At 42.2% G+C, this 15,030-nt stretch overlaps 1 protein-coding gene and 1 long non-coding RNA gene across 2 annotated transcripts in view; both read right to left on the bottom strand.

Moving 5' to 3' along the window:
* Positions 1 to 15,030, bottom strand: part of LOC121556317 (hemicentin-2-like) — a 154,597-nt gene that overhangs the window by 97,757 nt on the left and 41,810 nt on the right. The gene's annotated exons all lie outside the window — the stretch shown is intronic.
* On the bottom strand, positions 1,971 to 3,349 carry LOC121571075. Its single transcript, XR_006658617.1, has 3 exons — positions 3,301 to 3,349; positions 2,372 to 2,416; positions 1,971 to 2,211 (listed from the first exon to the last, which is right to left on the bottom strand). It is a non-coding gene; the product is annotated as an uncharacterized LOC121571075 (long non-coding RNA).

Below are 15,030 nucleotides of genomic sequence, written 5' to 3' on the forward strand. Positions count from 1 at the left end.
GAGGAAAAACGGGGCTCTTGCAAGCCGAAGAACACCATCCCAACCTTGAAGCACGGGGGTGGCAGCATCATGCTGTGGGGGTGCTTTGCTGCAGGAGGGACTGGTGCACTTCACAAAATAGATGGCATCATGAGGAAGGAAAAATATGTGGATATATTGAAGCAACATCTCAAGACATCAGTCAGGAAGTTAAAGCTTGGTCGCAAATTGGTCTTCCAAATGGACAATGACCCCAAGCATACTTCCAAAGTTGTAGCAAAATGGCTTAAGGATAACGAAGTCAAGTTTCCCACGGGGGGCCAGTATGAAAATGTATACACTCACTAACTGTAAGTCGCTCTGGATAAGAGCGTCTGCTAAATGACTAAAATGTAAATGTAAATGTATTGGAGTGGCCATCACAAAGCCCTGACCTCAATCCTATAGAACATTTGTGGGCAGAACTGAAAAAGCGTGTGCGGGCAAGGAGGCCTGCAAACCGGACTCCGTTACACCAACTCTGTCAGGAGGAATGGGCCAAAATTCACCCAACTTATAGTGGGAAGCTTGTGGAAGGCTACCCAAAACGTTTGTCCCAAGTTAAAGATTTTAAAGGCAATGCTACCAAATACCAATTGAGTGTATGTAAACTTCTGAACCACTAGGAATGTGATGAAAATAATAAAAGCTGAAATAAATAATTTTCTCTACTATTATTCTAACATTTCACATTCTTAAAATAAAGTGGTGATCTTAACTGACCTAACACAGGGAATTTTTACTGGGATTAAATGTCAGGAATTGTGAAAAACTGAGTTTAAATGTATTTGGCGAAGGTGTACGTAAAGTTTCGACTTCAACTGTACATGGATCATGTCTACATGATTTACTCAATTTAAATAGTGTCCATTTGTATGATAAAAAACACAAAACAAAGTAACTCACCTTTCACAGTGATAGTGACAGGATCACTGATGATTGATGATATGGATCTGGACTGGATCTCTCCCTGACACCAGTAGAGGCCCTGGTCAGACACAGCAGCTCTACTGATGGTGAAGGTGGCTCCTGTTGTAGTGTGTCTGTCAGACTGGGGCACTACTTTCTTAGTGTTGTCTTTGTACCATGTATAGCTCCAGTCACTGTCAGACCCCACTGAACACGTCAGAGTTACTATCTCTCCAGTGTATGCAGGGTTTGGATTTACGGTCAGTGTAGTTTCAGGCAGAGCTAAGAAAATAGATAGCAGAATATCAAAACATCTGGATACATGCTTGGCCATTTTTTATTATTTAGCTGTTGCAGTTAAGTTTTGATAAAAGCTGATTTTAGGGGTATGTTCACTCCATTAAGTTTCAATTTACAGTGTATACTGTATATATGTAATTAGATGAACCCTCATTGGCTCAGATTTTTGAATGTCCAGATAGTGATTGAAGATAAATAATTAGCCCACCAGTGACGCTGATGTGGAGAGATGAGCTGAGATATGACTTCTGGGGCCGTCTTGTCCTTGTCCCCTCACACTGGTACTGACCAGCCTGGTCAGAGAGAAAGATGGTGGTGGTTTTACTGGTGTGACTGGAAAGCCGTTCTTTATTTATTAACCAGTGGTACGTCCAGTCTGTGTAGTCTGATATGTCACACTGCAGCTTGACTGTGTCTCCGGAGTACAGTGGTTCCTGGGTAGTGAGTATCTTCACTGAGGCTGTAGGCAGAGCTGAGGAAACAGTTAAATGAAGACAAATGCAATTAGTGCACCAATCAGTTAAAAGTATGCTCTTACACCATATTTCTTCAATTATCAAATGAAATGAGGAAGAATTAATGGAGGAATCTGAACAGCAATGGTAGGCTGACATTTTTTAAACGACAAAATAGCATCCTTAAAATGGGGCCAAATGTCAAGTGGTTATGGGCATGGAGGCACTGATGTGAATGAGAGATAAGATGACTTACCTGTCACCGTCAGTCTGACTGCATCACTCCACTCAGAAAACTTCTTATGTTCAATATGTAGACCGAAACACCAGTAGTCACCACTGTCTGACATCTTAACCTCACTGATCTCATATTCATGTTCCCTACTGAGAGAGTCTACACCATCCTTGCGCCATGTGTATTCCCAGTCAGTGACTTCTCACCTCTGTATGTTACATCTGAGAGTCACAGACTCTCCACTGAATATCTGGGATGAGTTGGGGTGTATGGTCAGATCAGCCTTTGCCTGTCCTGCTCAAAATAAAACCAGCATGATAAAATTGCTTTATAAATGTTATTTTGAGACACTCAAAACACAAAATATGTCTATCCAAAAGCAGCTTTAAACATCACAAAGAAATATAATGAAGCATTAAGAGATGAAGGCTTGATCAAGTGTACAAATATCTACCATCATCATCTTCAGAGTGTCCAGAGTAGATGTGTGTACTCAGCACTACAACAAAGAAAGTCACATTGCTCCAATATTAGTTTTGAAATAAATAACAACATTCCATATTCATGTTACTGTTTAGCAAATCCATCCTGTGCTTTACTTTAAAGATGCAATCTACGTTTTCTACATAGATTTCTACACTACTAAATGAATCACAGCAATTCAAGTCTTATTCCATCATAACCCAAAATATATGTTTATTTTGTGACAATCATTGTAAACAATGTAGATGAATGAATTTCCATTTCCTTAGCCCCTTCCCTCAGCCGTATACTACAACAAGTGGCAGGGTGTCCATTTTAAGGTAGTTTGAATTACAGACTGCAGCTGTAAATGGCAACTGACTTCCCATGTTCTGCACACAGTGAGAGTACAGAGACCAAAAACACCAAAACACCACTCATTCATCTCTTAACACAGTTTACTATAACTGTAGCAAAGGAACCCACAACCATTTACAATAAACACAACTTGATACTACAACACATCCAATAAATATTGCATTTTGTATTCATTGTCATTGACAGCACATTTTGCATCCACTGAGTTAACACCACTCTTTGGTTCCTGAGGTATGACCTGGCTAAATGCACACCACCAAACTAACCATGTCTGCATGGCATCATCTCTATAAGCTCAGGTTCTCACCGTGATGCAACATCAATGTAGTATGGTCACAGTCTTACTCCATATCTACACCATATTTTGCTGCAATTTCCTTTTAGTGCCGTTTACTAATGTTTTCTCAATAAGGGATACAAAAAAACAAACTTAAAGCTTGAAACTGTCTTCATTTCCATTAATGTCTTATTCCTTTTTACCTTAAGGGCTTAGTAAATCAGGTAATTAGTGTTCATACACACACACACTAACTCAGCACTTACCTAGTAGCAAACAGAGCAAGGTGCTCTCCATTCTGTCCCCACAGACAAGTAACTTTCTCTAGAACTGTAGTCATTCTGACAAACCCCTCTACTTCCTATATGATGACAGTCTGCTTAGATCACACCTCTTCACAGTCACACAGAAAAACTGAGAGAGAAAGATTCAAGAAGAATGTAAAAAGTCTGAGAAAAAAGAGTAGCGGTTTATAGTCTATTCATATTATATTATATAGATAGATAGATAGATAGATAGATACAGTGGGGAGAACAAGTATTTGATACACTGCCGATTTTGCAGGTTTTCCTACTTACAAAGCATGTAGAGGTCTGTAATTTTTATCATAAGTACACTTCAACTGTGAGAGATATAATCTAGTTCAAGATGACGGTCAATCATCCTCGGTCTGGGGCTCCATGCAAGATCTCACCTCTTGGGGCATCAATGATCATGAGGAAGGTGAGGGATCAGCCCAGAACTACACGGCAGGACCTGGTCAATGACCTGAAGAGAGCTGGGACCACAGTCTCAAAGAAAACCATTAGCAAAACACCATGCCGTCATGGATTAAAACCGTCATGGATTAAAATCCTGCAGCGCATGCAAGGTCCCCCTGCTCAAGCCAGCGCATGTCCACGCCCGTCTGAAGATTGCCAATGACCATCTGGATGGTCCAGAGGATGAATGGGAGAAGGTCATGTGGTCTGATGAGACAAAAATAGAGCTTTTTGGTCTAAACTCCACTCGCCGTGTTTGGAGGAAGAAGAAGGATGAGTACAACCCCAAGAACACCATCCCAACCGTGAAGCATGGAGGTGGAAACATCATTCTTTGGGGATGCTTTTCTGCAAAGGGGACAGGACGACTGCACCGTATTGAGGGGAGGATGGATGGGGCCATGTATCGCGAGATCTTGGCCAACAACCTCCTTCCCTCAGTAAGAATATTGAAGATGGGTCGTGGCTGGGTCTTCCAGCTTGACAACGACTCGAAACACACAGCCAGGGCAACTAAGGAGTGGCTCCGTAAGAAGCATCTCAAGGTCCTGGAGTGGCCTAGCCAGTCTCCAGACCTGAACCCAATAGAACATCTTTGGAGGGAGCTGAAAGTCTGTATTGCCCAGCGACAGCCCTGAAACCTGAAGGATCTGGAGAAGGTCTGTATGGAGGAGTGGGCCAAAATCCCTGCTGCTGTGTGCAAACCTGGTCAAGACCTACAGGAAACGTATGATCTCTGTAATTGCAAAAATAGATAGATAGATAGATAGATAGATAGATAGATAGATAGATAGATAGATAGATAGATAGATAGATAGATAGATAGATAGATAGATAGATAGATAGATAGATAGATAGATAGATAGATAGATAGATAGATAGATAGATAGATAGATAGATAGATAGATAGATAGATAGATAGATAGATAGATAGATAGATAGATAGATAGATAGATAGATAGATAGATAGATAGATAGATAGATAGATAGATAGATAGATAGATAGATAGATAGATAGATAGATAGATTCGGTCTGTTCGATGACATCATCAGATCGTAACTCGTCTTGAGGAGATTTGGTTGTAAAACACATGCCTATAGGAATATAACGGACGGAGAGTAGCATTAGAGTTAAACTGATTCAACTGCTCGTTCAACTGCACAGCACTAAAATGTATAAAATGTTTACCCATTTTGTTATCATGGTATTGTACCTTACCCCAAAATCAAACTATAGTTTAGTTCCATCATTGATCTCACTGTCTGCAATTTGACCTCATCTCTTGCAATCCCATAAAAACAGACTTTCCTAACACGGTCAATTGTAGAGCATTACTTGACTCGGAGTGTTTTAAGCCATTGCTTTTCTGAAGACCTTCAGAGGTATATTGTCACGCCCTGGCCTATAGAACTCTAGCTAGTTTGGTCAGGGTGTGAATATATTCTAGGTTTGTATTTCTATGTTTGGCCGGGTGTGGTTCCCAATCAGAGGCAGCGGTCGCTCGTTGTCTCTGATTGGGGATCATACTTAGGCAGCCAGTTTTCCTGCCGGTGTTGTGGGTTTTTGTTGTGTTCCTGTGTTAGGCTTGTGTGTTAGCCTTTGGACCGTCACGGTTAAGTTTTGTTATTTTGGTTACTGTGTCGTGTGGTGCGTGTTCCCAGTCTGGCCCGGCCTGTTCCTGCTCTCCGCACCAAGCCGGTGGTGCGCGTCGCCAGTCTGGCCCGGCCTGTTACTGCTCCCCGCACCAAGCCGGTGGTGCGCGTCGCCAGTCTGGCCCGGCCTGTTCCTGCTCCCCGCACCAAGCCGGTGGTGCGCATCGCCAGTCCGGCCCGGCCTGTTCCTGCTCCCCGCACCAAGCCGGTGGTGCGCGTCGCCAGTCCGGCCCGGCCTGTTCCTGCTCCCCGCACCAAGCCGGTGGTGCGCGTCGCCAGTCCGGCCCGGCCTGTTCCTGTTCCTCGCACCAAGCAACAACCATCTCTGCAGCTCTCCACCAATCAGGCCTTAATGTTACTGGCCTGGTTTTTCAGCGGCAGGGACTGGGAGACTAGTCAGGATCGAGTGAAAGATGATCGGAGCAAAGTACAGAGAGATCCTTGATGAAAACCTGTTCCAGATCGAAGGTTCACCTTCCAAAAGGACAATGACCCTGAGCACACAACCAAGACTACGCAGGAGTGGCTTCAGGACAAGTCTCTGAATGTACTTGAGTGGCCCAGCCAGAGCCCGGACTTGAACCCGATCTAACATATCTGGAGAGACCTGAAAATAGCTGTGCAGCGACGCTCCCCATCCAACCTGACAGAGCTTGAGAGGATCCGCAGAGAAAATGGGAGAAACTCCCCAAATACAGGTGTGCCAAGCTTGTAGCGTCTTACCCAAGAAGACTCGAGGCTGTAATTGCTGCCAAAGGTGTCTCCTGAGTGGCGCAGTGGTCTAAGGCATCGCAGTGCTAGCTGTGCCACTAGAGATCCTGGTTCAAATCCAGGCTCTGTCGCAGCCGGCGGTGACCGGGAGACTCATGGGCGGCGCACAATTGGCCCAGCGTCGTCCAGGGTAGGGGAGGGAATGGCTGGCAGGGATGTAGCTCATTTTATAGAGCATGGCATTTGCAATGCCAGGGTTGTGGGTTCGATTCCCACGGGGGGCCAGTATGAAAAAAATATATATATATGTATTCACTAACTGTAAGTCGCTCTGGATAAGAGCGTCTGCTAAATGACTAAAATGTAAAATTTAAATGTGCTTCAACAAAGTACTGAGTAAAGTGTCTGAATACTTATGTAAATGTGATATTTCCGTTTTCTATTTTTAATAAATGTGTAAAAATGTCTAAACCTGATTTTACTTTGTCATTAAGGGGTATTGATGAGGAAAAAACAACAATATAATCAATTTTAGAATAAGGCTGTAACGTAACAAAATGTGAAAAAGTCAAGGGGTCTGAATACTTTCTGAATGCGCTGCACATAGTAGCAAACAGAGCAAGGTGTGCTCCATTCTGTCCCCACAGACAAGTTACTTTCTATACAAATACAGTCCTTCTGACAAACCACTCTACTTCATATATGATGACAGTCTGCTTAGATCACACCTCTTCACCGTCACACAGAAAAACAGATAGAGAAAGATTCAAGAGAAATGTCAAAAGATTGTGAGAAAAAATAGTAGCAGTTGATAGCGCGTTTATATTCTGACCAACTTCTCCTTCTAGTTGGCTACATGGTCTCACACTCGCTCCTTAGAGACCTGAATTGATGAGATCAGAGCTTGTGGTTTTATATCAGAATGTATAGATAGATAGATAGATAGATAGATAGATAGATAGATAGATAGATAGATAGATAGATAGATAGATAGATAGATAGATAGATAGATAGATAGATAGATAGATAGATAGATAGATAGATAGATAGATAGATAGATAGATAGATAGATAGATAGATAGATAGATAGATAGATAGATAGATAGATAGATAGATAGATAGATAGATAGATAGATAGATAGATAGATAGATAGATAGATAGATAGATAGATAGATAGATAGATAGATAGATAGATAGATAGATAGATAGATAGTGTAGGCCTCCCCTCAAACCTTTGCTCAGCTGTCAGGTGGCAAGCCTAGCCAGCTAACCTCAGTTGTTCCACAATGGAAATGGACATCTTCTGCCACCCCCTCAATTATGAGGAATACGTTTAGTTAGATACTGTCTACATAGATATGTTTGTTATTGTGTTGTTTATGGTTGTATTTCAATTTGTCTGTTTATGTGATGTGCCTCAGGGTTATTGTTCATGTACTGTATCGTGTTTTTGTGTGTGTGTGTGTTTTGTGTGTGTGTGTGTGTTGTGTGGTTTGTGTGTGTGTACATCAGTGGCAAAGCTAAGCGGAATTTATTACCACTGACCAGAGATGGGAGGACTTTCAAAGCTGTAACAGGGGAACTGGATTTCCAGGTTAAAGTGTAGAGTTTCATTTTGCTTCAAATCATTACATGTTGAATACATGAATATATATTTTTTAACGATTTACCTTTAAAAATATCTAAGTGGTTTGTTGTAGAGTGTAGATTGAGACACTGCGTGAAGAAACAAGGTAAACATCTGGGGTTTCTTATCACCCATCAGGACTGTAACTACTCCACATACTTGTGGATCACAAAATTGAAGCTAATGTGGTCATTGGTCACATAGCAACAACATAACCCCTCAGTCTACTGGGTCTGCCCTCTTATTCCTTCCTCTCTCTATGTCATCATATTAGTACAGACATGGACCACTTCTGTATAGGTTCATATCAGTAGAAGTCTAATCTGTATGTGTTTTACAGAAGACTGAGAGCACTATGGTGCATAGAGATTTTGTTAATGGGGCTTTGACCGAATTAGAAAGGTACAGATGCTTAAAGAGAAACAGAAAAAAATAGAATCTGATGTCATGTTCATCTCTACACAACTTCCTCTTACTGTAAAATAAATGGACACATCAACACTGTGGTCTTTCTGTGAGTGGAAGAGAGAACTATAGTATATATCTGAGGAAGGAACTTTGTGGATAATAACATATCTGTGCAAAAAGTCAAGTCAATATTGCATATACCATACCTGGTCATGTTGACATTTTCAGTCCAATCTTTAATGTCACTAGGAGAGGTGTCAAAGGTTTGACTTCATGGTATATTTATCATTTGGTTTATGTTGTAGCTATTTGGAGGTCAACTGCATGTAGATGTTCTTGAGTTACAGCACAAACAAGGTAGGTCTGTCAACTGTTCAAAGTAATAACCCAAGAAAGTAGTGATCACAGTGATAGATTGAATGTAAAAGAGAAATGAATAAGTGAACTACAGAATATGTATGCTGAAAGAACATCGTCATTCTTCTCTCTGAAAAGGACGTAAATCCCTGCACACCTTTTCATGTGTACTTATCATCCCAACAACTAGGTTTTCACAGGTTTTTGCTAATGACTACAACCATTCTCTATTTGTCTCTCTCTGATCACAGAGGGAAAAGACAGCTTCACACAGTGCCTTCCTTCACAAACCCACACTGCTAAAGACGAAGACAGCAAACCATGACCACTCAACTATGACAAACAAGTGCCCTAATGTAAAGTTCCTCAGCCTTTTAATTTCATTCACTGTGCTCTAGATAAAATCAAACTTAACCAACTGATTAATTAGCGTTATTATGCAAGTTGAGTGGATTTAAAAAGGACAAGAATTTGAGCCAAGGTGTTAGTGTCTTCAATCAACATACTCTGCTTGAAGTCAGTTGTATTTGAATAAGCTTGTTGAGTAAAATTACAAATTCCTGTTTGCTGAAAACAACTCAAAACCACGCCAATCATTATCATGATCATTATTCCAGCATGCTCTCTTGCAGGTTGATTTTCAGAATGGTTTGTCTCAATACCTGTGTATTTGCATGTACTTTAGAAAAATGTATGTTATCTATGTTTGTGTAACATAAGATTAATCAACCAATCAAACTAATCCAATCTGTTAGTAGTTCGATTTATTTCACACATTACAGATATGGCTGTTCCAGTTTATATAATTTAGGCAGGCTCAGTAATCAATCTTCCCTACCCCAACAGTCATTCTGAATGCAGGTTGCGTGTGATTAAAAGTTCAAATAGTTGGATATCCTAACTCTGGCTGGATTCAAATAGGAATTACACATCGCTTTCCAAGCCAGCATAATGTGACTTGCAGGCTTGATGTGGTCTGTAAACCAGGAGTTTCAGACCAGTGTGTTAGGGTCTAACTAGGCCCTCAAAGGCTTTATGATATATGTAATGTGTTGTCATAATGAGTTTAATTTTAAAGATAACATATTCACTTAGACACTCACTTGGTGAAGGCTACAGTACTGAAAACCATTCAATACAACAACCATGTCTCTGTGGCTAACAAATACAGTCATGGGAGGTAACTACAATTCACTCTAAATACAAGGCACTCAGGGTATGCAAAAGGGTAGAATATTTTTTTTATTCTGTGAACAGCATATATATATATTTTTGAATTAACTGAATTCCATCTGGATATTGGGACAGACATGCATGCCATTTTGGACATGCGGACAAATCAAATAAGACCAACAACAATCCACACGCAACCAAGGCTCTCCAGCATATACTCTGTGATTACAACCTCATTGATGCCTGGCAAGCACTTAATCCTAATGCAAAAGAATATACATTCTACTCACAGGCGTAAATCATTCTCACAAATCAATTTCATACTATTATCTACAACTCTTCTCTTTAATCAAGAAAATAGAAATTCGACATATGAGCTTGTTTGATCACCACTCCTACAACTGCATGTTACACATTTCAGAATCTCCTAATTGTAACTAGGCCCTCAAAGAAAGACATAAGGCCTTATGATACACTGTATATATGAGAATCAACAAAGGGAGAAGATTACAGTCATGAAAAAGTAAGCAAATAGTGTAGGTCGTGATGAAATTAACATTAACATTTTACATTTTAGTCATTTAGCAGACGCTCTTATCCAGAGCGACTTACAGGAGCAATTAGGGTTAAGTGCCTTGCTCAAGGGCACATTTACGTCATTTAGCAGACGCTCTTATCCAGAGCGACTTACAAATTGGTGCATTCACCCTATAGCTAGTGGGATAACCACCTTCCAATTATTATTATTATTATTTTTTTTTGGGGGGGGGGGGGGTAGAAGGATTACTTTATCCTATCCCAGGTATTCCTTAAAGAGGTGGGGTTTCAAATGTCTCCGGAAGGTGGTGAGTGACTCCGCTGTCCTGGCGTCGTGAGGGAGCTTGTTCCACCATTGGGGTGCCAGAGCAGCGAACAGTTTTGACTGGGCTGAGCGGGAACTATGCTTCCGCAGAGGAAGGGGAGCCAGCAGGCCAGAGGTGGATGAACGCAATGCCCTCGTTTGGGTGTAGGGACTAATCAGAGCCTGAAGGTACGGAGGTGCCGTTCCCCTCACTGCTCCATAGGCAAGCACCATGGTCTTGTAACGGATGCGAGCTTCAACTGGAAGCCAGTGGAGTGTGCGGAGGAGGGGGGTGACGTGAGAGAACTTGGGAAGGTTGAACACCAGACGGGCTGCGGCATTCTGGATGAGTTGTAGGGGTTTAATGGCACAGGCAGGGAGCCCAGCCAACAGCGAGTTGCAGTAATCCAGACGGGGAGATGACAAGTGCCTGGATTAGGACCTGTGCCGCTTCCTGTGTAAGGCAGGGTCGTACTCTCCGAATGTTGTAGAGCATGAACCGGCAGGATCGGGTCACCGCCTTGATGTTAGCGGAGAACGACAGGGTGTTGTCCAGGGTCACGCCAAGGCTCTTCGCACTCTGGGAGGAGGACACAACGGAGTTGTCAACCGTGATGGCGAGATCATGGAACGGGCAGTCCTTCCCCGGGAGGAAGAGCAGCTCCGTCTTGCCAGGGTTCAGCTTGAGGTGGTGATCCGTCATCCATACTGATATGTCTGCCAGACATGCAGAGATGCGATTCGCCACCTGGTTATCAGAAGGGGGAAAGGAGAAGATTAGTTGTGTATCGTCAGCGTAGCAATGATAGGAGAGGCCATGTGAGGATATGACAGAGCCAAGTGACTTGGTGTATAGGGAGAAAAGGAGAGGGCCTAGAACTGAGCCCTGGGGGACACCAGTGGTGAGAGCACGTGGTGCGGAGACAGCTTCTCGCCACACCACTTGGTAGGAGCGACCGGTCAGGTAGGACGCAATCCAGGAGTGAGCCGCGCCGGAGATGCCCAGCTCGGAGAGGGTGGAGAGGAGGATCTGATGGTTCACAGTATCAAAGGCAGCAGACAGGTCTAGAAGGACAAGAGCAGAGGAGAGAGAGTTAGCTTTAGCAGTGCGGAGAGCCTCCGTGACACAGAGAAGAGCAGTCTCAGTTGAATGACCAGTCCTGAAACCTGACTGGTTTGGATCAAGAAGGTCATTCTGAGAGAGATAGCAAGAGAGTTGGCTAAAGACGGCACGCTCGATAGTTTTGGAAAGAACTGGCCTAACTACAGAATATACACATGCAAGATGCATAGGATGCAGTGTGTTCTATATCTATGAAAGGCCCAGCCTTTGACCACATCCTGTTCAGCTCACAGTACTTTCTGGTAGGGAGAGGTGGGGGGATCTGGGCGTCCAAATGTGATCTTGTCATACAGAGTCTGCGGCTACATGTGACAGATAATCAAGAAAAAAATGTTTCAGCATCAAGAAAGGTATAGACAATTATCAAAGTAGACTACATAGTCTTCCATTCAATAACAGACATTAAAATTCAATATTCAAATACAAATCAATAATATCATCTGAAGAATATTTCTAGATCCACCTGAAATGTAACTTTAAGTATAGTTAAGGGCCCTAAGCAGTACATATCTGGGTTACTGCGGCCCCTGCAGTAGCACACTGCCACAGCTACAGTGAGGATCAGCACCACAGCGCCTCCTACTGATACTCTGATGTAGATGGTATACCATGCCAGCCCTGTCACATATTGTACAACACACATGATTAGACTATACAATATGATGAAGACTAAATGGCTCTATATCATACACTTCCAATGTAATCACAAGCATTATATATTTTATTTGACAACATAAGCGTATAAGCACACTGAAAAGTGTATGGAAGGGATTATTATGATATCTAGGTTCCTGGGGCGGTTTTGTCATTACCACCCTTTACTGTCGCAAAGACAGTTTTCCAACTGACTAGGTTGGAGGCGTTGCACGTTACACTGATGTCTCTCTCTGCTGCTGAGAGAGAGAGAGGTGAATCTGCTGGGCGTCCCCGTACATCTCGTTGTCTCTCTCCCAGGTGTATGTAAGGTTGGAGTAGCAGGAAACGTTGCACACCAGCCGCACCGTACAGGAGTGGTTGACCAATAGCTTGATGTCTGTCTGGATCACCACCTTCGATATAGGCTCTGACCAACCAGGAGAGAGATAGAGACACATAATCAGTCTTCTAAATGATCCCTACCATAGCCATACCACCAGGAGAAAGACGACAGAGGATAAAACTTGTTCATGTGATGGAAATGTATCAAAGCATGGTGAGTAAGGTCAGTATAAAATCATAAAATCTTCATTATAGTTTAAAGATCATCAGCCGTGGTCATGGATATAAATTAGAATGATATCAAAATAGGATGCAAAAAGGTGATAACAGCCTACCGTTGACCTTCAGAGTGATGGTCCTACCGCCAATCTGACCTTTGTCCCCTTCGCCTATAACTAGAAAATCCCCTGAGTCTTGCAGTGGCAGTTCTCTGACCGTTAAACTAAAGTTTTTGTTGTTCATCTTTAGTCTCCCCTCAAACTGGGATCCAGGTGAATATACACCTTCTGAGTTGACTTCTACAATATCCTTTCCTCTTTACTTCCACTCCAATGATTTGTAATGTCCCCTCTCTAATCAATGGTTGTACACTATATTACAATGGTCTTATTACTGTGTAATTATTCATGTAAGTACGGTGTAGCAATTGTTTTAATTGCTCATTGTTACACTGTAAGACTTGTTACAGTGTGCCTACATGAATAATTACACAATAATACACGGCAATGCAGAGTCTTACCTAATCAATAGATAATAATGGATTGGATTTTGTCATGACTGTCCTGTGAGGATCCAAATAGGTCAGATCAGGTTTGCAATGAATAACTTCAACCAGACCCCCTCTCACCTGCAGAGGGGAGGAGGAGGGAATTGGTGTGGGGGGGGGGGGCTTGACAGCTGACGCCCGGTTGTAAATCAAGGAGAGACGATTCAGGTCTCACTCTCCAATGTTTTGCAGAGGAATGTGCCTTTGTTTCCACAGACTTTTCCCGCCGAAACTCTGACACGTTCTAAAGCAAATACTGGATCAATATTTCTAATATAGAACGTGGGGAATGGTCGGAGGCAATCTATAGAAAACGAATGTCATTTAGTTTGTTATTTGTGATGTCATTAAAAATGTTATAAAGGAAATACTTTAACTTGGAAAGTATACCCACTACATATTCGAAGTGCCCATCCAATACTTTGTGCATGTAATATGAAAAATGAAGAAAGTATTTTTGTTAAGATAGGGATGTGATTTAAGAATCTAGAAGAGGTACAGTGCCTTGCAAAAGTATTTATCCCCCTTGGCGTTTTTCCTATTTTGTTGCATTACAACCTGTAATTTCAATTGATTTTTTTTTGGATTTCATGTAATGGACATACACAAAATTGTCCAAATTGGTGAAGTGAAATTTAAACAAAATTTATAACGGAAAAGTGGTGCGTGCATATGTATTCACCCCCTTTGCTATGAATCCCCTAAATAAGATTGGGTGCAACCAATTTCCTTCAGAAGTCCCATAATTAGTTAAATAAAGTCCACCTGTGTGCAATCTAAGTGTCACATGATCTGTCACATGATCTCAGTATATAGTCACCTGTTCTGAAAGCCCACATAGTCTGCAACAACACTAAGCAAGTGGCACCACCAAGCAAGCGGCACCATGAAGTCCATGGAGCTCTCCAAACAGGTCAGGGACAAAGTTGTGGAGAAGTACAGATCAGGGTTGGGTTATAAAAAAATATCAGAGAGGCAACAAAGAGATCAAAGATAACCCTGAAGGAGCTGCAAAGCTCCACAGCGGAGAGTGGAGTATTTGTCCATAGGACCACTTTAAGCTGTACACTCAACAGAGCTGGCCTTTACGGAAGAGTGGCCAGAAAAAGCCATTGCGTCAAGAAAATAATGTGTGTTTGGAACGTGTGTTTCCTAGCTGCTGCTGGTTGTGTGGTTAATGGTCATGGTGTTTCACAGATACATGTAGCTTTGTTACTTTATGAGCAGACCACTCAAAGTTGCAGAGAAAGAGAAAGAAGGGAGAGAGAGAAAGAGAAAGAGAGAAAGTGATAGAGAGACAGAGAGAGAGAGACAGAGAGAGAGAGATGGGGGAGAGGGGGGAGAAAGCGAGAGAGGGGGGTAGAGAGAGCGAGCGAGAGCAAAAATATCATAACAGTGTGTGCATTTTCAACTTCGTGTGACTTGTCTTCCTGTGACTTGACCTGTCTGTAGAATGAGAATGCAATGTGGGATAGCTGGTAGTCATGCATAAGTAGGTTACTTCTTGGAATTCAACACAGTAATGGAGATATTCAATATTGTTCCCAAGTAAATACCACACCCTGGCTCATGAGTCTGACCTTTGCTTAATTGCTGA

Source organism: Coregonus clupeaformis, unplaced genomic scaffold (assembly GCF_020615455.1).
Source record: "Coregonus clupeaformis isolate EN_2021a unplaced genomic scaffold, ASM2061545v1 scaf0395, whole genome shotgun sequence".
In the NCBI taxonomy this organism is placed as follows: Eukaryota; Metazoa; Chordata; class Actinopteri; order Salmoniformes; family Salmonidae; genus Coregonus; species Coregonus clupeaformis.